This window comes from Marmota monax, unplaced genomic scaffold (genome assembly GCF_021218885.2).
Source record: "Marmota monax isolate L192 unplaced genomic scaffold, Marmota_monax_Labrador192_F-V1.1 WCK01_AAM20220418_F8-fsc00042, whole genome shotgun sequence".
Classification (NCBI taxonomy): domain Eukaryota; kingdom Metazoa; phylum Chordata; class Mammalia; order Rodentia; family Sciuridae; genus Marmota; species Marmota monax.
In genome coordinates this window covers 2,769,704-2,794,171 of record NW_026693008.1, presented here as the reverse complement: position 1 = coordinate 2,794,171, position 24,468 = coordinate 2,769,704, and the positions used below count along the sequence as shown (strand labels likewise).

General features: G+C 39.3%; 1 protein-coding gene across 11 annotated transcripts in view; it reads left to right on the top strand.

Moving 5' to 3' along the window:
* Atxn7 (ataxin 7) overlaps positions 1-24,468 on the top strand; it is a 147,088-nt gene that overhangs the window by 5,292 nt on the left and 117,328 nt on the right. The window contains exon 1 of one of the 11 annotated variants that reach the window (XM_058582081.1): positions 15,580-16,283. The exons of 9 other annotated variants lie outside the window; for them this stretch is intronic. The gene's annotated coding sequence lies outside the window, so the exon portion shown is untranslated. Of the gene's footprint in view, positions 1-15,579; positions 22,823-24,468 lie in introns of those variants that run through there. One more of the 11 variants, XM_058582079.1, reaches the window with a different exon arrangement.

The following is a 24,468-nucleotide window of genomic DNA, read 5'->3' as shown; positions in this document are numbered from 1 at the left end:
TTAAAAACGATAGGATTTTATAGCCTAGAGCAAAGGTCAGCAAATTTTCTGTAAAGGACCAATTAATAAGTATTTCTAACTTTTCCAGCCGTCCAGGTCTGGTGCACCTACTCAGCTCTGCCACTATGTACAGCAGTGAGTGGCTGTGCTTGGGCTCTAATAAAACTTGACTTATGGACACTGACATCTGAATTTCCTGTCATTTTTAAATGACATAGAATACTTTTTTCCTCTTATATTCAATTATTTAAAAATATAAAACATTCTTAGTTCATGACATGTGTAGACAATAACTGATTTGGCCTGTGGGCCCTCATTAGCTCACTTCACGCCTAGAGGATTATTAGATCCACCGATTTGTGACATTGCCAAGCAACACACCCCTCCAGTTCCCCCATATAAATGCACACATCCTGCTACTTTTCCCTTCATGTAGTCTGTGCTTTAGGTATGGCAGCCTGATGTAATGCTTCCTTCTCACTCCAGCACTTTGTTATCAGTCATAGTGAGTGGCCTTCCCTTCTTAGTGTGTATTAGAGTATGTCACCAGTTAATTATATTTATTGCTAAAAATGTTCTCGCCTTGCCTGGTTTTCCACAGAGCTCCCTGGTGGGACACTCGTGGATGATGGTTTTGAAGGGAATGGGTGCATTTCCAGCTGTCTGGTGCTTCCTGCTCCTGTGATCAGCCTTTGCCCTGAAGGGGACGCCATCAATACTAGCCCCTCAGGCTGCTAACTGGACACTCTTACCTGAAGGAGACCTGCCTCCTGGCCTCCCCCATCCTCTTTCTGCTGCTGTGTTTGGTTAAATAAAGCACACAAAGATTCCTCTTGTGTCCTATCCCCTGGAGATTAGCTGCAGGATTGGTGTGTGCGGAGCATGTGGATATATATGTCTGTGTGTAATTTCATCTGGCTACCCGGAGGCTCCGAGGGCCACTTCTTTTAGTTTTGCTTTTCCATGCTCCCTTGACCCTTGCCTCCTGGTCATTGTGTAGGGTGCACATTTGGAGACCTGGCAACTGCTGGGATGGGTTGACTTGTTTACTTGCCTCTTCCTCCCTTTCAGCATTCTCTACTGATTGGCTTCTTGGGCAGCAAGTGAGTTCTTCTTGGAGTTTCAACTATTCAAAATGTCATCATGCTGAAAATAAAACCGTTAGAAGTTATTGGGTACTTTAGGATTTTTTTTTCTTTTTCTTTTTTTTTTTTTTTAAAGAAAGAGTGAGAGAGAGTGAGAGAGAGGGAGAGAATTTTAATATTTATTTTTTAGTATTTGGCGGACACAACATCTTTGTCTGTATGTGGTGCTGAGGATTGAACCCGGGCCGCACGCATGCCAGGCAAGCGCACTACTGCTTGAGCCACATCCCCAGCCCCGGATTTTTTTTTCTTTTAAGCATAAACCTAATGCAGTATCAGAAGCATGAGTTAGATACTTAGAGATAAAATGCAATTTAAATTTTTTTTGTTATTTTATCTAGATATTAGAGCTGCAAAATATGTTATTACTCTTAGCACCTAAGTATTTTTTTTTAAGCTAAGTTTGGTACTTTTTTTTTTTTTTTTTTTCAGATGACAATTTGGGCAATAAAAATCCTAAGTCATTAGGGCTGGGGCTGGGGCTCAGTGGTAGCGCACTTGCCTGGCATGTGTAAGGTACTGGGTTCGATTCTCAGCACGGCATATAAATAAATAAAATAAAGGTCTATCAATAACAAAAAACCTATGTCATTAAAAAAAATGTTGAGTTTATATCTAAGAAATAAAACAGTTGATCAAGTGGGCATTGGTGTATATGCCAGACTACTCATTGCCTCGTTTTTTATAATGAAGCAATCTAAATACCTATTAATAAAGGCTTAATTAGGCCAATTGTGGCCTGTCTTCAAGTGAAATACTGTGCAGTCTATGAAAAGGATGATGCAGGTTAATATTTATTGTATTGGATGATGTTTAGAAAAAAGAGAATACCTGAGAGTGTGTTGGCATACTCCTATAATCCAGTGATTCTGGAGGCTGAGGCAGGAGGATCACAAGTTTGAGGCCAGCCTGGGCAACTTAGAGAGACCCTGTCTCAAAATAATAAAAGGGAAGGAGTGTAGCTGGGTTCAGTCCCCAGTACCTCAAAAATAAAAAATAAAAGAGAGAACAAAGAAGAGTATTATAGTGGGCATTTTCTAAGATGGACAAAAGCCTTATAAATAGCTAAAGAAAATGACCTGAAAGGAGATACACCAAATAATGGGAACTTATCTCTAGGTAATAAAATTGTGTGTAATTTTTTACTTTTCTTGAAATTTTTTTCCAGTTAGCTTGTGCTTCTTTTATAATCGGAAAAAAAAATGATAAAGCTATTTTAAAAATAGGCATAATTGAAAACATCTCCTATTTGTTGCTAAATGAGCCCTCACTCCCTGGGATGCTTAATTTCCTTCACGGTTCATGTTGTATTCAATGAGAAATGAAATATACTTCCTCATGTAACTTTAAAAGTGTTTTCTATATTTAGTAAACAAGAATGTTTTCTAGACTCTACCAACAGGAAAGAAAAATCCATACAGAATTAAGTGGATTTTCAAAAAAAAATTAAATGAAAACACACATTGTCTCATTTTTACAGTGTGAGATTATTTTCATCTCTTGAAGTTCTTATAAAATTGTAAACAATTAAAAAAAAAAGTCATAAAGAATTCTGTTTGGAAGTGGTATGGAGGTCTCCCGTTTATCGTCTGAGTTAGTTTGATCCAGGTAGGGCCTCACTTTCCTCATCTTTAAAATGGGGCAATACTTTATTAAATTGTTGTGAAGATTAAATGAAGCAAGTGCTTAGCTGAGCACTAGACATGTGGCAGCAAATGAAAGGGGCAAAAGGGTGGAAGAGATAAGGGTACAGTAATAAGAATAGTAATAGTAATAATAATAATGGTGATGATGGCAATAACACTGGTTTGTAATATAATAGTTTAAAATGCTAGCATCCCTTCCAGATGCAGACCTTCATAAGGGCAGAATTTTTTTTTTTTTTTTTTTTTTTGCCGTATTCACCAAACCTGAACTCTCTAACAAGAGCAGGCACCTTGACCAAGACAGGCTTGTAATTTAATTTCACCTTGTCATCCCCCCCGCCCCCCCCCCATTTCTGTTTATACAACACTCCCCAACCCCAGAAAAGTATTCAGAGACTGACAACTCACTAGCATAGAATTGGTGTTGCTTAAGTATTTCCTGAATGAATGGTGACCTAAAGAAACCATTTCTTCTTGACAGAGTGTGGTGGACTTTGAAAGGGATTTTGGTCATTAAAGTATATGGGCAAAAACACCAAACAAAAACTGCTAATGAAGGGAAACTATTTTGATTTTTAGTTTTTAAATAAATTATAGCAATTTTGTTACTTTTTTTAATTCTTAGCTTGTTATCTTCAATTTCAACTCATCCGTGTTCACACCTGCCCCTTTTGTGGTTTAACTATGATAATTTTAGTAAATTTTCACTTTGGGATAACTTAAGTTTTGGATTGTGATTCAGATCCGTAAATCCCAAGTTCTTTTTTGAAATACAATTCACTGTTACGTGGAATTAGAAATATTGACATAGTTATGAAAAATAACTAACTATATCTGGCTGTGATATATTTACTTTTTGATTGAGACAGTAGGACTGAAGAGTTTGTTATAGGACATTTTAGGAAATGCATGGAATATAAAATATGGAAATATGATAATTCATGAAGCATGTCTATCAAGTATGTATTACTGAGAAGTAATCTACTCCAGAGCTTTTTGGCTCGAAACCACCATTTTTATTTGCTTACAATTAAGGCAGGGCAGTTCTTCCACTGGTATTGCCTGGCCTGAGGGTACTCATGTGACTTCTGTCATCTGAAGACTTGAACTGGAGCTAATTGGTCTAGAGGCCTGGAGCTGGATCACCTCTGAGCTTCACATAGTCTCCTCTTCCAGCAGTTAGACCAATCTTCCTTTCTTGGAGGCACCATGTTCCCAGAGGATGAGAGCTGCAGGGCTTCTTGAAGACAAGAATTAAAAGTCACAAAGCCAAGTCTGGTGACCAAAGCAAGTTACAAGCCCAGACAGATTCCAGGGATTAGAAGCAGATCCCACCTCTTGATGGAAACTGCACAGGACTGTATGGGCATAGGGGATTATAGCCAGTTTGGAGAACAGTCTACTGCCTGCTTGCTTTTGTAATGTTAACCAAACTCCTTTTTTTTTTTTTCCATGACTGTTAAACTCTATTTCAAAGCTGGTGCAGTGGCTCATGCCTGTAATCCCGGCAGCTCAGGAGGCTGAGGCAGGAGGATTGAAAATCCAAAGCTAGTTTTATCAACTTAGCAAGGCCTTGTCTTTAAATAAAATATAAAAAGGCTGGGGTTGTGGCTCTGTGGTTAAGCACCTCTGGGTTCAATATCTGGTTAAAAAAAAAAAAAAAAGAAAACCAAAAAAACTTTGCTTTAGGGAAGAATGCTACATACTTCTCTGGTTATCTGGTGAGATGAGAGCTCTGTGAGTTAGGTACTATTATCCCGTGGGCCTTAGAGAGTTTACAAAACTTGCTCTAGAGCTTTTGTCAAGTTAGGGGAATCGTATAAATTAAGGACAGCTTATCCATATACCAGTGCTTCTTAAGCTCACCAATAAGGAACTCACATGGGAGAGAGGTGAGTGAGAAGTGGGAGGAAGTATTTCTTTTTTTTCTTTTTTGGTATTGAGAGTTGAAAGGGGTGCTTAACCACTGAGCCACATCCCCAACCTCCTTTTTTTTTTTTTTAAAAAAAAATTAGGATACAGGGTCTCTCCAAGTTACTGAGGCTGGCCTCAAACCTGAGATCCTCTTGCCTCAGCCTCTCAAGTCTCAGGGGTTGCAGACATGTGCCACTTCATGCACCCGTCAGGAGGAAGTATTTCTTTTAGAATCTTGAAAAAACAGTCCAATATTTGACATAAGTTTTATATTTAACCACATATTATACCTCTTTGTCTTACCATAAAATTAAGTTTAATTACCCATCAAATTAAATTTTATCCTTTTTAAGAAAATGAATTTTTCTAGAATCAAAGTGAAAGCTAATCAGCTAGAGGTCTTTGGAAATTTGACTACTTTAAACAAAAAGAGAGGTTACTGTACAGATGTGGTGTAGTTCCCAGAATTGGCTGAAAATTAGGCTTCAGATGGAGCGGCTTCGGGCATCCAAGTATCGGCACTTGATGAATCTTCTCAGGAGGTTGGAGAACTGCTCTCAGGCAGTTCCCACTCTACTGAGAGTATATCTTTCAGGCCTAGACTGGATGCTGGTAGTTGCCTTGGTTATTGCCTCACTAAGATGGGTACCCCCGGGGAGTTACTCTCCAGCAAGAGAAATGGATGCAGAGCAGGTAAAACCAACAGACAGATGTCCGCTAGCTGAACATTTGTGGACCACTGTGAATGAGTTGCTTTGGGCATCGTCTATCACATTTTATATTTGCCAAAATCAATGACCCTTGATTCACCCTTCTTCCAACTCCATATGCCTCCAAGATTCTTAAACTCCAGTTTGAGAAGCATTCTTGTGGCTATCCACCATATATTTTCACTTCAGCTTTATTAGTGCTTACTACTTTAAGTCCAATAATGCATCTGTTTTTTTACATAATTATCTTTTCTGAAACATGCATTTCCCTGATTTTTATTTATTCACTTATTTTTCTTCAAGGCGGGGCGCGTGTTGGATATCAAACACAGGACCTTGTACATACTAAATGAAGACTGATTTTTTTTTTTAAATCTTTGATTTCTAATTCAACCATTTACTAGTAAGAGAGTGATAGTTAATGTTTTTACCCATTATTGCATAGCAACCCTTTAGGAACTAGTGAGATAAACATAGTAATTGGTCCCTGCATTCAATTTCCCCACACTGCCCTGCGTTTGTCTGTCTTCTCCTGGTTTCTAGCTGCCTTCATTGTAACCTTACTAATATAAAAAAAAAAAAAAAAAAACTAGACTATAACTCATCAGCTGAAGGGAAAACCTACATTTATATAGCTTTTATAAAAGTATGGTAAACCCACATTTCAAATAGTAAAATGCCATGCACATGCAATGTGATTTTAATCAGAGCATTTTTATGTACTTTTTTCTGTTTTGTTTTGTACTCTAATTCTGTGAAGTCAGGAAAGAGCAGATGTTTTCTCTGGTTTTTAGCTGAGGATGGTTTAGAAAGGGTAAGTGATTTCATCTGCAGCACAGGAGTGTTGGCAGTAGAACTCCAGTGTTCTGACTTCCTATGCCTTCTTGAGGTGGTTCTAGAATTTTGTTTTATGGCAGAAGCCTGTTTTCTGGATTCTCAAGGTTTTAAGCTGAATTCGAGATAGATAGGCCGGGCCTCTTTTGGACAATGTTCCCAATTGTCTAAATCTGTTCAGGCTGCCCTGTACCATAAATTGGGTAGTTTGCACACCACAGTTCTGGAGGCTGGGAAGTTCAAGCTAAAGGGTCCAGCAGATTCTGTGTAAGAGCATGCATCCCATTCTTGAGGAGTCAGTCCTCATAGACTAATGACCTCCCAAAATATTCCGTCTTCTAATGCCAGCACCTGGGGGTTAGGATTTTAGCAAATGAATTTGGGGGGAACATAAACATTTGTGGTGGTGTGTGAGGTGTGCAATGATGGTATCTAGTAGTCACCTTGGTAATGGACTTTTTGTTTATTCTTGCTTGGGAGGCCCAGCTTCTTTTTATCCTCACAGATAGCCAGTCAAGGAGCTGGATTACCCCCTCACTTGCCATGGTTATTAGATGGTTTTGAAGTACCTCCTGGAGCCCTTCAGTCTGGCCTGATTTTACTTACTCATGTTGTAATTACCACCTTAAGGTGTAGTCACTTGTCCTCCAGGCCCCTGGAATCTTCTTTTAAACGATCCTTACTGTTTTCTGTTTTCTGCTATTGAGGTCTACTACTACAAGAGGTCTTGAGAGGAATACTTGACACTTTTGTTTAATTAAGATCTCCAGACAGTATTCTGTTAACAGTAGGGTTGTGTATTAGGTCACCTTTCCCCTATACTTTCAAAATTTCATTGTAATCTGAACCATAAACTTGTCTGTGATGGTAGTATGTATGGTGGCTCGTTTGGCTAGGTCTTTTATAAACAGAGACACCTCATTCAAACACATAACACTAGTTTTTAAATAATCTTTTTCTAATTTGTATTTTATAGCCTCTAGCTATGTTCAGTTCAGAACTAGTCAAAAACCTATCTTTTTTTTTTTTTTCCTTCCATTTTTAGTTTGGTCTCATGGTTTTTGCAAATGTCTTGAACCTTAAACTTAATCTTGAAAAGAATGCTAGTAAAGTCCTACAGTGAAAAATATATACTTTTATTCACTGGTGTTTTGTTTTTTTTTTTTTAAACGTTGAACACGAGGACATTTCAGTGTCCTAGCTCACCGCCCTTCCAAGAGGAGATATTTAAGGATCCATTCGCTGTGCCCTCTACTCCCCTCTCTGTTGATTATTATTACTCTGGTAGTTATAACTATAAAGCACTTGCAGATCGAAGTTAGAAAAGAGACCATTTGCCTTTACATTAGGATACTTTAAAGGAATCACTTGTTTAAATTTACTAGCTTCCTAAAGCTAGTAAAGATGTTTATGGCTTCCAAGATTCCCTGTTAACATATCTCAACACTGCAAGACAGTGAAAATAGCACACGTTCAGCTACCCTAGATTATGAGAAAGGCTAGCTCCTAGAAAAGATATTTCAGTAGTATAAATGGTGCAAAACTGAGAAATCAGGTGTCATCATGAACAGCAGCCATGGCCTGGTGGAAGGCAGGTCTCTTGGTGTGCCTGCTCCTTTAGCTAATGGCCAGCAACCATCAGCTTTCTTTCTCATAGCTCTGGTGTCAAACCGGAAAGTTCTTATTGGCTCGCATTCGTAGTGGAACACCAGCCTATTTTCTCTGTGCTTACCGCTGTATAACTGCATAAGATCTGGTCTCTCATGCTCTTACAAAGAGAAACATTTGCATTCTGGTTCTTTTGTTTTAGGAGTACTTCAGAATGCAAAAATAGTGAACTTGGACCTTGAAGATTTAAAAATTTATCTCAATTAAGGTACACCAGAAAACATTGACCTTATAGCCAATATAGCATTCTCATTTTTCACATTTTGAATGGTTTTCTTCTTTCTTCTTCTTTTTTTCTTTTTTTAAAAGCTTCCCAGTTGGTGAACTTATTTATGTATTTATTTATTGTAGTTCTGGGGATGGAACCCAAGGAATTCAGGCATGCTAGGCAAGGGTTTTACCACCAAGCCACATTCCCAGCCCCTGAATGGTTTCTTAAATAACTGTGGCCATGGTGATGCTACTGGGGAAAAAATCGTAAGATATACAAATGGTAAAAAAGGGAAATTGGATTTTGAGTTCTCAAGAATTGTATAAATTGAGTTCTTGTGGAAAACTGAAATTCCTAAATGCTTATAGAGGTTTTTGCTTCATTTTTCCCTGATTATAAAAATCATCTGTATTCACAGAAAATTTCAGAGATTCTGAGACGTAAAAGTTACACTTCTACTAGCCAGAGAAGACCACCACTGTTAACATTGATTGATATCTACCCAGCTGTTTACAGAGTTCCTCAGTAAAATATCCTTCAAAAAAAAACTTAAAAGTAAGGAAAAAGAGTGGCAGAAATTATATATAATGTGAACCAAATTTTGTTAATCCTACTGCCCCTTGGACTACCTACAGGACTTGCCTTCTGGTCCGTGAACTGGCTTCCCCAGCAGGATGGGAAGAAGAGACCTTTCTGACCCTTTGGCCAGCTTTGGCTGACACAGAGTGGAGCCTCCTTTCTGTAGACTGTGGTCTGCATCTGCCTGCATCTTTATCCTAGCGACTCTGTCAGCTCTGAATGCCTGCTGGATGCAGAAGGAAACATTTGTGGAGTCCTTGAAGCAGCTCATAGACATAAGCCTCATCAGTTCTTATCAACCCCCTGGAAGTCAGTTCTTGTTCAAAGGGATGTCCCAATATTCAGGTTACTTGTTCCAAGTGACAGCAAGAGAGAGTGTTTAGAGACTCCCAGGTGATTTCAATTAACATCTAACCTCAAATCCATATGCCTTGGTAAGAGAAAAATCCAGAGAAGGAGCTCAGAGCAGATTATGGTATAAGCATATGCCTGTCCTCTCCTGTGGAAAAGAAAAGTGCTAATCTGGTCAGAACTGTTAAAGAGACAGGCAAGGCTCTGTAGAGCAAAATTTTCTCATCCTGCTCATTTTTTGCCTAGTGTGGAAGGAAGATTTACCCTGGGATCAAAGGGAGATAGAAGGAAGGCTGGTGGGCCAGGTGGCTGGTAATACAAGATGGTTGGCTTGCTCTCTGTCTTCCTTCACTGTTGGTAAGCAGATCCTCAGGTCTGAGAAACTAGCAAAGTGGCCCACAGGGCAGCTTCACCAGGCTGCGATACAACTTCTCAGTGTTCGGTGTGAAAATACAATGCTTGCTTTGATTCCTTGCCCTTAGTGAGAGGAAACCCAGGAGGAGTAGGAGGAAGTGGCATCTCTTTGTAAGCGTTTTATTCTTGACATGTAACAGACTCCTGCCTGGAGAATTGTGGTAGTCCGTCCATTCTGCCAGCTTTTAGGAGCGCCGCCAGTGTTCTCTGCGCTGGCCAGTTTAAAAGGTGTCATTTCTGCCTGAGCAATTTAGAGCTTAATTGTAGCACTTGGAGCAAAGGAATTGCTTTGGAAGATGAATAACCATTGTAGTAACTGCTCACCTGCAAAGAGGGAGACTGCTGATTTTACAAGTCTGTTTAGAATTCTTAAGTTTGGCAGGCAACAGTCTAACTCAGATGGTTCAGGAGACTTTAATGAAGTTGTTATTGTCAGGGTTGGGCAGAGGTGCTGGCAACATGGAGTTTGTCACCCAGAAACTAACAGCAATGGGAAGCCATTATTATCATTGCTAGGTTTAAAGGAGCAAAGATAAGAAGTGGTGTTACTGGGGTTCAGTGAGAAGAGCTGGAGCCGAGGGGTGGGGCCGTCAGACAACTGCTCTAGGACTGGAGGAGCCTCTGCCAACAAGCAGCCCAGGATGGGAGGAAACAAGGAAGGCAGCACTCCCCTCCCGGACTTCCTTTCCTCCTCCTCAGATTGTATTTACTGCCTCCTACTGACCAGATTCTCCCGGAAACGTGCCCGCAAGTGACCCAGTAATATTGTGCACGGAGGTCAGCCTCTTGGGGCACAGAGCAGAACCCAGAACAGTAGAGAATCAGTCTGAAGCTAGAAAGGGAATCAAAATTACATCCCAGAAACATAATTAAAATCTCTCTTTCATCATTCATCATCCTCATCTCCCAAAATTCCAAAATAAACCTTAAATTCCATCTTTTAATAAGTTACCTTTTAAGTCACCCAAATAGTTACCTTACTCTCATCAGCATAATTAAATATTCAAAGAGAATCTGAATAGTTCTCAGAAGAATTAGAAAATCACTGAAAGAACTACTGGGCCATTTTGTTCTTGGTGTTAAAATCAAACTAACATTTTTTTCCCCCAAAAGTATGCATATTAACTATACAAGTGATTTATCCTAATTTATCCTACACTTGGATTTTTTTTATGACACATTGATGAAATGGGTTTCATCATTAAGGTTACGGTGCAAAAGGAAGTGGAACTATTTTTTTGGTTGAAAGGCTTTGCATATTATTCCTTCACATCTGTTTAAAGTGGAAGGGTCTTGCAAGATTTTTACTTGGCCAGTTTGGAAATATAAGAGATTTTTAGCTTATCATAAGAGGATCTTTTTTTTTTTTAAGAGAGAGAGAATTTTTTAATATTAATTTTTTAGTTTTCGGTGGACACAACATCTTTATTTTATTTTATGTGGTGCTGAGGATTGAACCCAGCGCCCCGCACATGCCAGGTGAGTGCGCTACCGCTTGAGCCACATCCCCAGCCCAAGAGGGTCTTTTTTAATCCATATCTTTGATTAGTATTGGGCTTTGAGAGATGGAAAGATAAATAAGGTATTTACTCTGTTCTCCAGAAATTTATGACCAAATAATGAAAAGACGCCCTCACCCAACTCTTAATAATCAGGCATAATAGGAACTTTAATAAATTAACCATCAGCTGTGGAATTTAAAATGAGGGGGGAGTGGTTTAGTTTGTCTTTCCCAGAGATTCTTTCACATGTCTCCCAAATATTATCAAAAGTCTGCAGCTGCCATGCCCTAGAAGTGGAGCTGATAACAAGATACCTACTGGCCCTAACCTGGGGAGTTGGGGTCACAGCCCCTCCCTGCTGTATCATCAAAGGCAGCCAGGCTTTTGGTGCCTTCTGTTGCTCCGAGGACGAAGACGGATGACACCCTGCACTGTCAGCATCCTGTGTGGTGTCTGGCCCTGCATCTTCAGCCTCAGCCATGCCCTGGGCTCTTAGGTCTTTGGGCTTGCCAGTCTTTTCTCTTGAGATTTCTTTTGTATGGAGTGCTTGTTGCACTTCTTCTGCTTCCTGGTCCTGCTTTAAATGCCATCTCTTCACAAAAGCCTTCCTTGACCTTCCAGACAAAATCCAGTGATCTTATTACTTGCTTTAAAATCCATGTGTATTCAGGCACCCTGCCTGTCTCCTTCGAAGCACCTTTTCAATTTATTTAAAGGGTTGATGGCTGCCTTTCCTACTAGAATGTCAACAACAAGGGAGCAGGATTCATGTGTCTTTGTTTGACATCTGTCTCCTCAGTGGCAAGCATGATGCTCAATAGAGAATTGCATGAGGAAAGAAAAAGAACTGGTTTCAAGCCCTGACCCTTACCACTCACCAGTTCTATGACCTTTAGTAGGTCACTTCTTGGAGTCTCCATTTATGTTCTGTAGAACAGGGATAATGATGCTAACTTTCCAGTTATTGAGTGCTTAGTGTGTGCTGGGCACCATGCTTTACTTGAATTAGCTTCTCAATTAAACTTCATCAGAGAGGTGAAAAGACTGGCTTGAGGTCACACAGCTTGTAAGTAGAAAACAGGATTTAAACTCTGATCTTTTAAATCCAAAACCAGATTGCTTTTCATCATGCCTTTTTATGAATGTCCTGGGGATAAAACTGATAAGGAAGAAGGTCTTTAATGCAGGGTGGTATGGATGCCTAGGAATGTGAATGCAGGATGGAGAACTCTAAAGAGTTTTAGGCAATCAGAATATGAGGTTAACTCCACCTACTGGAAGAGGTAGGTGACCTCTAAGAAATTTGCTGGGTCCAGAGGCAGCCTATGGTGCAAATGTTCTGAGTCGAGAGAACATATGAATTTGCTGAGAACTGACCTCGCTCTTGCAGTTGGAGCACCACACAAGGCTAAGAAGTTTAAGCTGTGAGCCAGAGAGTGACAAGCCTTGCAGCCTGGCTCAGGGAGTCACTACTTTTGTGAAATGGCATGAGGAAACTGATAGGTTTTTTATGTTGAAAATATTTTTGAAGCAAGAAGTCCCAAGAGTATCTCTGGGGATTGAAGTGTCCAAAACCCATCTCATAGTTTTGCATCCCTAGCAAAGGACACATTTTACCTGATGGTTTCCTTCCACTGTAGCATCCAGTGAGACAGCCTTTGAAAAGAAGCCAGCATTGTGTTCTTTGGTATAATTCGTTGTTTTTCTGTAGGAGTAGGTTGCCTAGCTCAAGTGGATGGCAACCTTGTAAAAGTCACTTATCCTAGTAGCTTCTCATCTGGAAATTAGGAAGAATAAAAGATCTACCTTGTTGGTTTATTAGTGGCAACATTTACACAATATCTGGCTACAAAATAAATTTTCAGGGAATATTAGCTGCTGTTATTAATATTACCTGTCATTCCAGCTCATGCCTCTCCAATGACTAGGCATTATTTATGTATTGAAAACAAATTGGGTCTTAGGAACTAACATTTTGTTAAAGGTCATGATTTTAGGATGTATAAAGATAGTAAAACTGGCAGTGAAGAAGGCAAGGAGTACTTTGGTGGGACAGTGCTAGTGTTTCCTACGTGTGAAATATATAACGTGAACATAAGTGAGTATGTTGTGTGCACAAGGACTGTTCTTTCTGTGTGTTCTCCCTGAGAAGTAGGTTCAAGCATATCTGTTTTACAGATAAGGAAGTCATGGTCTCTTCTAAAGGAAGTCATGGTCTCTTCTACGATGTTACCAGACAGCTGTAGACCTGAGCTCTCAACCATATGCTTCTCCAAACTATTTGTGCCCTCAGCATTGTAAAGGCTTGACTCATCTCCTATCAACCTCAGCAGCTCTGCTGCATGGGGAAAATGGGAACTGAACCCTTGATCGTTTTCTAATTACTGGATTAATTGAAAGCACCAGAGATAGTGTGTCACTAGATACTTAGTAGAGGCTCAATAAACACTTGTTGAAGATATAAATCTTAATCAGATTGGGCGTGAGGAAAAAGATACGTAAAAGCAGTATTAGATCCTGGCTTCTCAGCCTTTTATTCCATTATTTAAAAAAATAAAAAATAAAGAAATCTAAAGTTACTAAGCATTTTATTAGCATAGACCATTTAACACAGACTAGTGGTTGGAGTTTGAGGTGAAGAAGTGAAGAAGTGCTCAGTGTGTGTTGCATGGTAATAACTCCAATTTGCACAATTTAGTTATCTCTGGATACCTGCAGAAGCCCCCACTAGCTAAGAAGCTCCAGGCCCTTGTCTATGTATTCGACTGATTAGTTTATTCTCAATAAAAACTACTTTTGACATTAAAATATGCAAACCTAAATAGGAAGGTGTATGTGTTTCAAAGCAAGATCTGACTAATATTTGTGTTTTCCTGTAGCTCAGATAATTAAGTGTTGACAAAAAGATAATGCTATTTAATGGTAATAGGCAGAGAAAGAAGGTTACCTTATATCCTACAATACCAAGCCAGCACCATTTAATTTGAGATTTCCTCTCTCTTCCCCAACAGCAGAAAACTAAAAACAAGGCCGGGCACACTGGTGCAGGCCTGTAATCCCAGTGGCTTGGAAGGTTGAGGCACTAGGATGGCAAGTTCAAAGCCAGCCTTAGCAACTTACAAGTCCCCAAGCAACTCAGTGAGACCCTGTCTCTAAATAAAATACAAAAAACCTCTGGGGATGTGGCTCAGTGGTTACACATCTCTGGGTTCAATCAAAAAAAAAAAAAAAAAGAAGAAGAAAGAAAAAGAAAACAAAAAGTCTGTCCCCGCGCCCCTCCCCCCGCCCTAAGAGAGCTTCATATGGCATTTATTTGCCAGATTAAATCTGAAAGGTAGCCAATCAGATGGTAGCTTTATTACTTGGCAATCTCTTCATGATTTATTAGATTATGCCACAGAATTAAGATACTTAAAGGTAATTGTGTTATTTACTATAGAAGTGATTCATTTGGAATTTTAAAGTGTCAAACATTAAAAACCCAGTGCCTAAGCACTGTTCTCCAATGAAAGGTAACAGACAGACTTGGTTGTATGAATGGGACAGGGATTACAGAAGATGAATCCAGGGTGTTTTCAGTGCCAGAAGGCAAGAAAATGCTAATGACACACAAAACCCCTTGTCCCCCCACCATACCCTACACAATGATGAAATATGTCAAAGGGACATAGGAGCTAACTGAAAAAACTTACTGTGGTCAAAGCTAGAACCATATGAGCAACTAAAAAACAGTATTCAGGGCTGGGGATGTGGCTCAAGCGGTAGTGCGCTCGCCTGGCATGCGTGCGGCCCGGGTTCGATCCTCAGCACCACATACAAAGATGTTGTGTCCGCTGAAAACTAAAAAAATAAAATTAAAATTCTCTCTCTCTCACTCTCCTCTCTCTCACTCTCCTCTCTCTCACTCTCTCTTTAAAAAAAAAAAAAATTAAAAAAAAAACAGTATTCAATTATAACCCCAAAATATAAAATAAATATAAATAAAATATACAGTATACATTTATAGTATAAAATAAAGACTAACATAAATAGAAACACATAAATATGTAATACATATAAAATAATTATGTAAGACAAATGTCCACAAATCCATATAATATAAATGAATGATCAAGTGAATTAACAAGTGGGGAAGAATAGATAAATTTTTCATGTAGAATAATTCCAAATGATTTCTGTAAATAATCCCCCTCAAGGAGGGGAACATAACTGCTATTCCCTTAAGTGTGAATGGTGCTTAGGGACTTCCTTCCAAAGAGTATGGTATGGAGAAGGTGGAAAGAGACAGCTTTTTGGCACTGTTCTGGGCAGTGATGTTTTGAATATAATCCCAAAAGCACAAGTAACAAAAGCAAAAATAGATAAATGAGATTGCATCAAACTAAAAAGCTTGTCCACAACAAAAGACACAATCAACAGAGTGAGGAGCATCCTATGGAATGGGAGAAAATATTTGCAAACCACACATCTGGTAAGGGATTAATATCTATGCATATAAGGAACTCAACACAATTTCAAGAAAACAACAACAAAATACTCAAAAAAAAAAAAAAAAAAAACAAACGGGAAAGGGCCTGAATAGACAATACAAATGGCTGATAGCTATATTGAAAAAGGAAAAAAAAAAAAAAGCTTACTGTCATTAATCATCAGGGAAATGCAAATTAAAGCCACAATGAAATATTACTTCACATCTGTAAGAATGTCTGTTACCAAAAAGGCAAAAAATAACAAATGTTGTTGAGGATATGCAGAAGAGGGAAGGAACCCTTTTACATTTCTGTAGGAATGTAAATTGGTACAACCATTACAAAAAAAGGTATGGAAGTTCCCCCAGAAATTAGACATAGAAATAATGTCATCAGTATACCTCCTGAGTGTGAGTTATGCACAGGAAAACAGATATTGCATGGTCTCATTTGTATGTGAAATCTAAATTAACTAATAGAAACAGTGAAATGGCAATTCCAGGGACAAGGGGAATTGGGGAGGTGTTGGCTTAAAAGTACAAGTTTCAGTGAGACTGAATGAGTTTGGGGGATCTATTGCCTAGCATACTGACTATAATTAATTATAATATATATTTGAAAATTGCTAAGAGAAAAAATTCTTTTTTGTTGTTTTTGTTTTTGTTTTGTACCAGGGATTGAACTCAGGGCCGCTCAACCACTGAGCCCCATCCCCAGCCCTATTTTGTATTTTATTTAGAGACAGGGTCCCACTGAGTTGCTTAGTGCCTCACTATTGCTGAGGCTGGCTTTGAACTCACAACCCTTCTGCCTCAGCTTCCTGAGCTGCTGGGATTACAGGTATGTGCCACTGCACCCAACATCCTCAGCCCTTTTTTTTTTTTTTGTATTTTATTTAGAGACAGGGTCTTGCTGAGTTGCTGAGGTTGGCTTTTGAACTTGCAATCTTTCTCTCTCAGCCTCCTAAGCTGCTAGGATTACAGGCATGTGCCACTGCGCCTGGCCAAGAGAGTAAATCTTAAATGATCTCACCAAAAGTATGTGAGGCGATGGATATGGTAATTAGCTTGGTTTTAATCATTTCAAAATATATGCAAGTATCAAGACATCATGTTTAAACCATAAATATATATAATTTTTATTTGTCACTTCAGCCTTAACAAAGCTGGAGGAAAATATTTACATGTCAGCAATAGTTTATTAGCTGTGACAAATGTTTGTATACTTATATAATAAGTTAATAATAGGGGAACTGGATATGGGGTTTATAGAACCCTCAATATAATCTTTGCAACTTCATAAATTTAAAATGATCCTAAAATTAGGCTTATTTTTAAAAAAGAATATGACAAGGAAAAGAGTCTATAGTTCAAGTTTAATTTTCATCTTGCTAAGAGCCTTGCTAAGTAAATAAAATAGCTGTTGGTGTTCTGGGCTGATTGTGGTGTAAAGTGGGGCAATTCTTCCTCACTGTCTTCTTATAAAGCCGTGAGAGTTTGTTTGCAGAATCAGAGAATGCAGGATTTCTAAATGTCCTCCTGTGGAATTTCCTACTGGCATGACTTTTTCCCCCCTTTGCTTTTTTGCCCAGTAGCAGTCCCTTGAGTGGCATTTGCTGTCCTAGTTAATCAGAGGATAGGAGAAATGAAAAACTCTCCTCTTCCCCCTCCCATGAAGTTTCAATGGGCACTGCAAATGTAGGTCAAATTGCATCACTGTAGAGAGGAGCGAACAGGAAGGTATTTAGGAAGTGCTGCCAACCTCACTTTAGATTCAGTGGCAATGAACCGGTGTTGAGCCCGCTTAGGTGTGAGATTCAGGATCAGAGGATCATGTTTGTGATATAGTCCCGGAATGTTACGTTTCAATCCATGACAAAAAGGTCTCTGTCTAAAACCCTAGTAAAAATAACTTAAACTGGCTTTGTTAGATGTGCAACTACCAGCTTCTGGAATTCTTTTTGTCTCTTATTTATTATTGACATACTACAGCAATTTATATTAATTTAGCCAGAGAGATGCTTGAATTATAGAAACTATTGCCATGTATATGTATACAAAATCTACTGTTTGGTAATCACATAAGTCTAATAATGTATTTTGCAAATTACGTATTATCATATGCTCAGTGACATCTTGATTAGCATACAGAAACCACAAATTATGTTTTTTTTAAATCATGTTTAAAGTATGCTTTCTTATAGACTTTAAAGATGTAAGAAGTCTTTAAATTCATGTCTTTATTTTTCACATACTGTATGCTCCCTGCTCCTTTGTAAGACATCCAGATATTGACTGCTAGAATGTTCCATGTTACTGACCTTGTCAGGAAGAGTAAGCATCTTGAGAGCAAATCAACTCTAAAATTTCCCACCTCTATCAAAATAATTTGTAGTTCATTCAGGAACAATTGGAAAGTCAGATGATAAAATGTTTTAAGTTGGCTTGGCTATTATTTAATCTTATGATTGAATGAATTATTCTGTAAACATACTCTTAGCTATTTGTACTTTTTTAATTTCGAGATAATTATAGATTGTTAGTAAGTTGCAAAGATAGTTCAAGAGGTCCTGGTTACTCTTCACTTATTTTCTCCTTTCTTATCTGACTATATACAGTATTGAAACCAGGACATTGGCATTGGTATAAAATGTATTTGTATTTCTGGCATTTTATCACTTGGGTATTTTCATGTTACCACTACCACAAACAAGATACAGAACTAAGCCGGGCTGGGTGGTACACTCCTGTAATCCCAGCAGCTCCAGAGGCTGAGTCAGGAGGATCGTGAGTTCAAAGCCAGCCTCAGCAAAAGTGAGGCGCTAAGCAACTCTGTGAAAAATAAAATACAAAATAGGGCTGGGGATGTGGCTCAGGGGTCAAGTGCCCCTGAGTTTAATCCCTGATACCAAAAAAAAAAAAAAAAAAAAAAAAAAGATACAGGACTATTTCATCACTAAAGAAATGTCCCCTGTGTTACCTTTTTATGGCTATGTTCATTTCTGTTACCCTCAAATCCCTGCCTCCTGGCATCCACTAATCTATTCTTCAACTTTTTAATTTTGTCATTCGGGGAATGTTACATAAATGAGACCATTGGAGATTGCTTTTTTATCACAGCATTTTTAAAAAAATGTTTATTTTTTTAGTGGTAGTTAGACACAATACCTTTATTTTGTTTATTTTTATGTGGTGCTGAGGATCGAACTCAGGGTCTTGCACATGCTACACGAGCGCTCTACCGTTGAGCCACAACCCTAGCCCTTTACTCAGCATTTTTAAAAGAATTTTATTTTTGGGGCCGGGATTGTGGCTCCCCAGTGGAGTGCTCGCCTAGCACGGGCGGGACCTGGGTTCGATCCTCAGCACCACATAAAAATAAAGGCATTGTGTTGTGTCCATCTATACCTAAAAAATAAATAAATATTTTTTTTAAAAAAACAATTTTATTTTTAAAAGAATGTTTATGATAAACACTTTAAACATATTCGTTTTTGAAAAATTGTCATCCAGAGTTTGGTTGACTAATTTTCAAACTGTATTTTTCTAGCTTAGGTGTTCTAAACTCTGTATGAACATATTTGAGCAGCTGCTAAAATCAGATGTGCCAGCAAAATAGCTGATTATGGCATTAACCTTATTTCTGCTCTTAAGGGTGGTATCCTAAAGTTAAATGGAAAATTACCCAGAAAAGGCTTTCTCATTAACAAAGTAAATATTACAATTGATCAATGGGCAGGAATAAAACATCCAAATGTGTACTTTAATTATACCAAATGAAAAATGATCACATTTCTGTGCCATTTCATTTTGAAAGAACTTCAGAGGAGAGAGACTTTTTGGAACATATATTTAAATGAATAGTGACTAAAATATTTACATTAATTGGATAATGTAAAGACTGTGTCATAGCATTGCAGTATGTGATTAGTGTGAAATGTCACCATGTGAAATCCAGTGTCTTCATCATGTTAATAAAATTCTTGGAATGTCTTAAGTGGGAAATGAATTCCGTGGTTAGGAGAGAGCCAGGAACAAACTTCCTCAGAGGAAACAGATCTTCCTCAGATGTCAGTCTGTCATCTAATGAAATACAGAAGATAATCTAGGATCTGTTGGATGGCACATTAGTGTTCACCTACAAATAATGATACCACGTGGCCAGACTGATAGAACTTAAGCAGGTAGAAGTTGAGTTTCCAGGGGCCGCACTGCAGCTCAGTAGCAGTGAAGGTGAAAGTGTAAGCTCTGGCTCTTCACCTTGTCCAGAAGTCACGTTCTTGCAGGTTGTCAGGACAGACTTTTATGAATGGGATAGTTCTGTAACTGGCAATGGCTGTGACTTCCAACATTTAGTCTTTCTGTCAGCTAGGAAACTATTTGGGTGTGTATATGTGTCAATACCAAAAATTAAACCCAGGCTTCCTACATGTTAAGCTAGGCAAACACTCTACCACTGAGCTACACTCCCAACCCTTTTTTATTTTTTGAGACAAGGTCTCATTAAATTGTCCAGGCTGGTCTGGAACTTGCTATCCTTCTGCCTCAGTCTCCTGGGTGGTTGGGATTACACACCTGGCAGGAAACTATTCCTTATCGTTGAAATCATGATATATTTACTGGCTCAACATTTTTCTCTTGATCTCCTGTGTCTTCTTCAAGCAGCATTATTATACTTGAAATAGCTATTGAGAAGTAGACAGGAAATGATCATACTGACCATCAACTATATGCCAACACTGGGCTGAGGATTCATGTGCATGTGCAAATGTAATTACAATATTGAAAAATTGCATTAATTGTGTTCATTAAATGATAGATTCCCCCCAAAGATTTAAAGCAAGTTTTCAGTCAGCAACAACAAAAAGTTTTATTGGTCATTGTGACTGGCCTCTTGCTTCCCAACTATGTATGTATATATGTATCCATATATACATGTAATATGTATGCACATATATTAGAAAATTTAAAGAATATACTTATGTCTCTTAACTAATATATACATACATCATATATATATTTATGAAGCAGTGTGTGTAGTGGTATGAAATATACAGTTGTAAGACCCACCCCTCTTTCTCTTAGCTTTTTATCTGTATGAAATAAGTTATTGACTCATGAAAATCAACCAATTATAGGAGTGAAAACTACCTAGCCCATCAATGCAAAATGTTTAATGGGTATTGCATTAATTACACAATAAACCTTTTAGATTACAAATGCTATATATGTTTAGAGGAAAGAAAATTCTTGATCTCTGACTCTTGATTTCTGTCACCTGTCAAATACAGATAATATCCTACCTCATAGAACTGAACGAGATAAAGTACATAAAGCTAAATATATTTCCTAATAGTTGGCACGCCTTCAATACATTATAGCTATTGCTGTTGGTAATGAAGATTGTAACAACAGTAATAATAACAATAATAATAGCAATAATAATAATATAGTGTAGGCCTACTGCTGTAGCTACCTGAAATCTCAACAACTTAACAAAACATTTTTATTTCTCGCTCCAGCCACAGCTCAGTGTGGGTTGGCAAAGAGGCTCTTGGTTTCCCTCAGTTGTTCAGGAGTGAAATTCTCTGGCTCCTTCCCCCGGGTGCTTGGAGCTCTCTGCATTTGACCAGCAGAGGGTATGAGAGACTGAAGATCAGCTCAGGCTGCGGGGCTGGCCCTGAAGCAGCACCAGCACTTCAGTTCACACTTTAGGACTTGATCATGCATCGAGCCTTATTGCAGTGATTATTGGGAAATTTAGTCAAATGGTATGCTCGAGGAGAGAGAGAATGTGGGTATAGGTGAATGTGGATATTGGAAACTCTATCACAAGTAATATTTAGAATGGCTTATTAGAAGAGGAAGGATTTGCCCTGGATCTTTCAAAGATCTTTTAGATCTGCCCAGCCTGCCTTTTGGAAAGAATATTTAAAGAGCAAGGGTGGAAAAGTAAAAATTTCTGCATGCATTATTAATAAAAATCACATTTACCCCACTAGCTACTGCCTTTACTGTAAGCCATTTGATAGTGACCTAGGGCAAGCCATTTATCTGCCATCGACCTCCATTTTCTTACAAGTGTTCTACACAGGGCTGCGGTGATGGCTAAACAAGACTGTGCATGTAAAGAACTTAACTCAGGTCTGGTCAGGGTAAGCACTGGGTGAAAGTTGTTATTATTGGTCGTGTTAATAAGTATGGTCTCAGAGTAGAATGCTTGCTAGTGCCTCATTTATTTAACTTCTTTCCTAAAGGATTATGTTAGAGTTAGCAAAGAATGACTTGACTGAGGACCTTTCTATGAATTTTAGAGTTCTATAACCCAGGCCAGAAATAGGAAGAGATTAATGTTGCCTTGGCAAAATACTGGGGGAGAACCTCTGTTGCCTAAGCTGGCCTCCCTGCAGTTCACGCCCTAGACTCTTTCCGTCTGTCAGGAGAGCACTGGGAGCCCTGGACTTTCCCTTCTCATCCCTCCTCCCCTCTTTCTCAGGGTCTGTAGGTGAGTCTGGCAAGGAAGCACTAGGTAAATGCCAGAGCAGCTTCTCATTGCTCTGACTTAATTGCATGTCCTTAGCAAGGCAAGACCATCGTGGACCAGGCGTATATTAACCTGAGTGGATGAGTGCCTGTCCGAGCCTTGTTCAGTCTAATCGGACGCAATTCAACAGGCCCTGGGGGTACAGGGATGAACTGTGGCTGATCCTGCATCTGGGAAGCCCATCTATAGTGATTTGTGTTTTGTTTTTTTTCCCCCTTGAGCTGGGGGTGGTTGTGCTCAAGATCAAACCCAGGGTCTTGTGCATACTAGGCAAGTAAGTGCTCCACCATTGAGCCAGCCCCAGCCCTGAGCCAGGCTCTGAAGGCTACGATCTGAGTTACTTAGAAGGTAGAAAGAAAGGAGTGCAAGCAGTTGGAAAAGCAGGTGTTGGGGGACAGGTAGGAATTGCTGTCATGTGTGGAAATGGAGAATGGTTTTAATCTCAACTTCAGTATGCAACTGCCTCAGCTTGCAGGCCTGGGCTCCATGCTACAGGAGTATAGTAGGGCTTTTTTCATCAGGCAGTGGAAGGGTTAGGTGAGAAGATGCAAGTAAAGGGCTTAGTGTTAATACTGGAAACATAGTAAGTGTCAGTGAGTGCCAGTGACCATCAGTATTATTATTGTCATGTACTTTTATAAATTGACCTTCTAATTGTCCGACTTGACCAAGGCTTTGCAAGTGACAAATTGGAGATCTGCTGGAATTTTTATTATACTTTAGTTCTCTTTTAGGCTACTGGTGAAATAGTGCAGTAGAGTCACAATTCATGGAAAAAATGATTAACTCAGCAAAATGGAGAGGGAGCTCAGTGAACCTCAGTGGAACTTGGAGAGGTAGGTCTTGAACTGAGTGAGCTTGAGATGGAAGAATTTTGGCCCCAACATAACCACACATTGCTTTGCTGAACCCTTTTGGAAAGAGAAGAAGGACTGAGTATTGTGCAGGGATGTTGAATCAGAAAATGAGACTAAAAACAAGTTAAGACTGCATTGTGAGGAGCTGCACAGGGCTGGGAATGCCCTAGGACTGGCTGCAGGGATTGAAATGGGCCCTGAGGCCGGGGCCCGAGTTGCCGGAGTCCTTCTTCATGAGTGGCATGGCACCCTCTCCGTTGGTGTCTCAAACACTCAGTACTGAGTGGGGTGACTCTCAGAGCTGTCCCTGTAGCTTCATAGGTACAGAATGACTGGCTGGCCTTCAAAGAGAGGGATACCCAGTAGCTCCATTGAAAAGACAAGTTGTGCAGAGTGTGGAGTTTCATTCTTAAGTTTGCTTCACCCAAGAGAACCAACCTGTCGGGGTTGGAAGCAATTGTAAGTGGGGTCAGAAGAAATGGAGTTAGGCACCCTGTTAATGCATATTTCTGGAGAATATACCTACAGATGACATATAAACTGCTTTTGAATTTTTGGTTACAATTTTTCATTGGGGAGAAGAGACTTAGAAAAAAGCAGTATAGGCTCAGGCTGGGTGTGGTGGTGCACACCTGTAATCCCAGAGACTGAGTGAGGAGGCTGAGGCAGGAGGGCCACAAGTTTGAGGCCAGCCTCAGCAATTTAGCAAGGCCCTAAGCAACTCAGTGAGACCCTGCCTCAAAATGAAAAATAACAAAGGTCTGAGAATGTGGCTCATCCCCAGTACCAAAAGAAAGGAAGGAAAAAAAGAAAAGAAAGAATCATGGCTGCCTACAGGAGACAGGCCCAGAAGGAAAATAAGTGATGACACCAGGTAGGTCCTGTGGAAAGCATACACAAATGACAAGAGGTAGCCCAGTTACCTCCTGCAAGAGAGCTGTCCCCTGGGGCCTGATTTTTGACTTTCCAAGAGAGATTAGAAATTAGGAATTTTATGTGAATCTTCCTGGGTTTTGAAAATTAGAAACAAATTCATATTTTCCCCCCAAGGTCACCAGGCAAAATAGCCAGAAAAAAATGGATTATTTTAAGCTTGTAGGTGGAAAGAAAACATGTCACTTGGGCACTAAGTGGCTCAGCTACATGACCCTGCTGGTCTTGGTGTCAGGCTCCAAACTTGGCAGGGAGCACATACTCAACATTGAGTAAATTAATCAGCTTGGGGAAACCTCTCTTGCTTTCAGTCCTTTCGTATATAGAAGGAAGAGACTGCAATCGTCCTTCAAGGCTTCCAATTTTTTCCCAGCTCTAATTTAGAAAATAGAATCGAGTCACCACCTTGGTAGTGCTCCCTGTGGGGCCTCGTCTCCAACATTTTTTCTTCCCTCGCTGGCCTCCCCTAGTGCCTAGAGTACCATCTCTCTCTAATGCTCGGCGATTTGCCTAAAAGTTAAGGTTTAAGACATAAAAAGAAAATTTATACTGCTATCCTTCAAAACAAGACTGACTTGCTTTAAGCGCCTTGTTCTTCCTTTATCATGGTCAGGAGCTACTTGCTGAATTTGGACAGGCTACATTATATCTCAAAGGGTGATCCAGATTACGCCTGAAGTGCAACCAGGCTG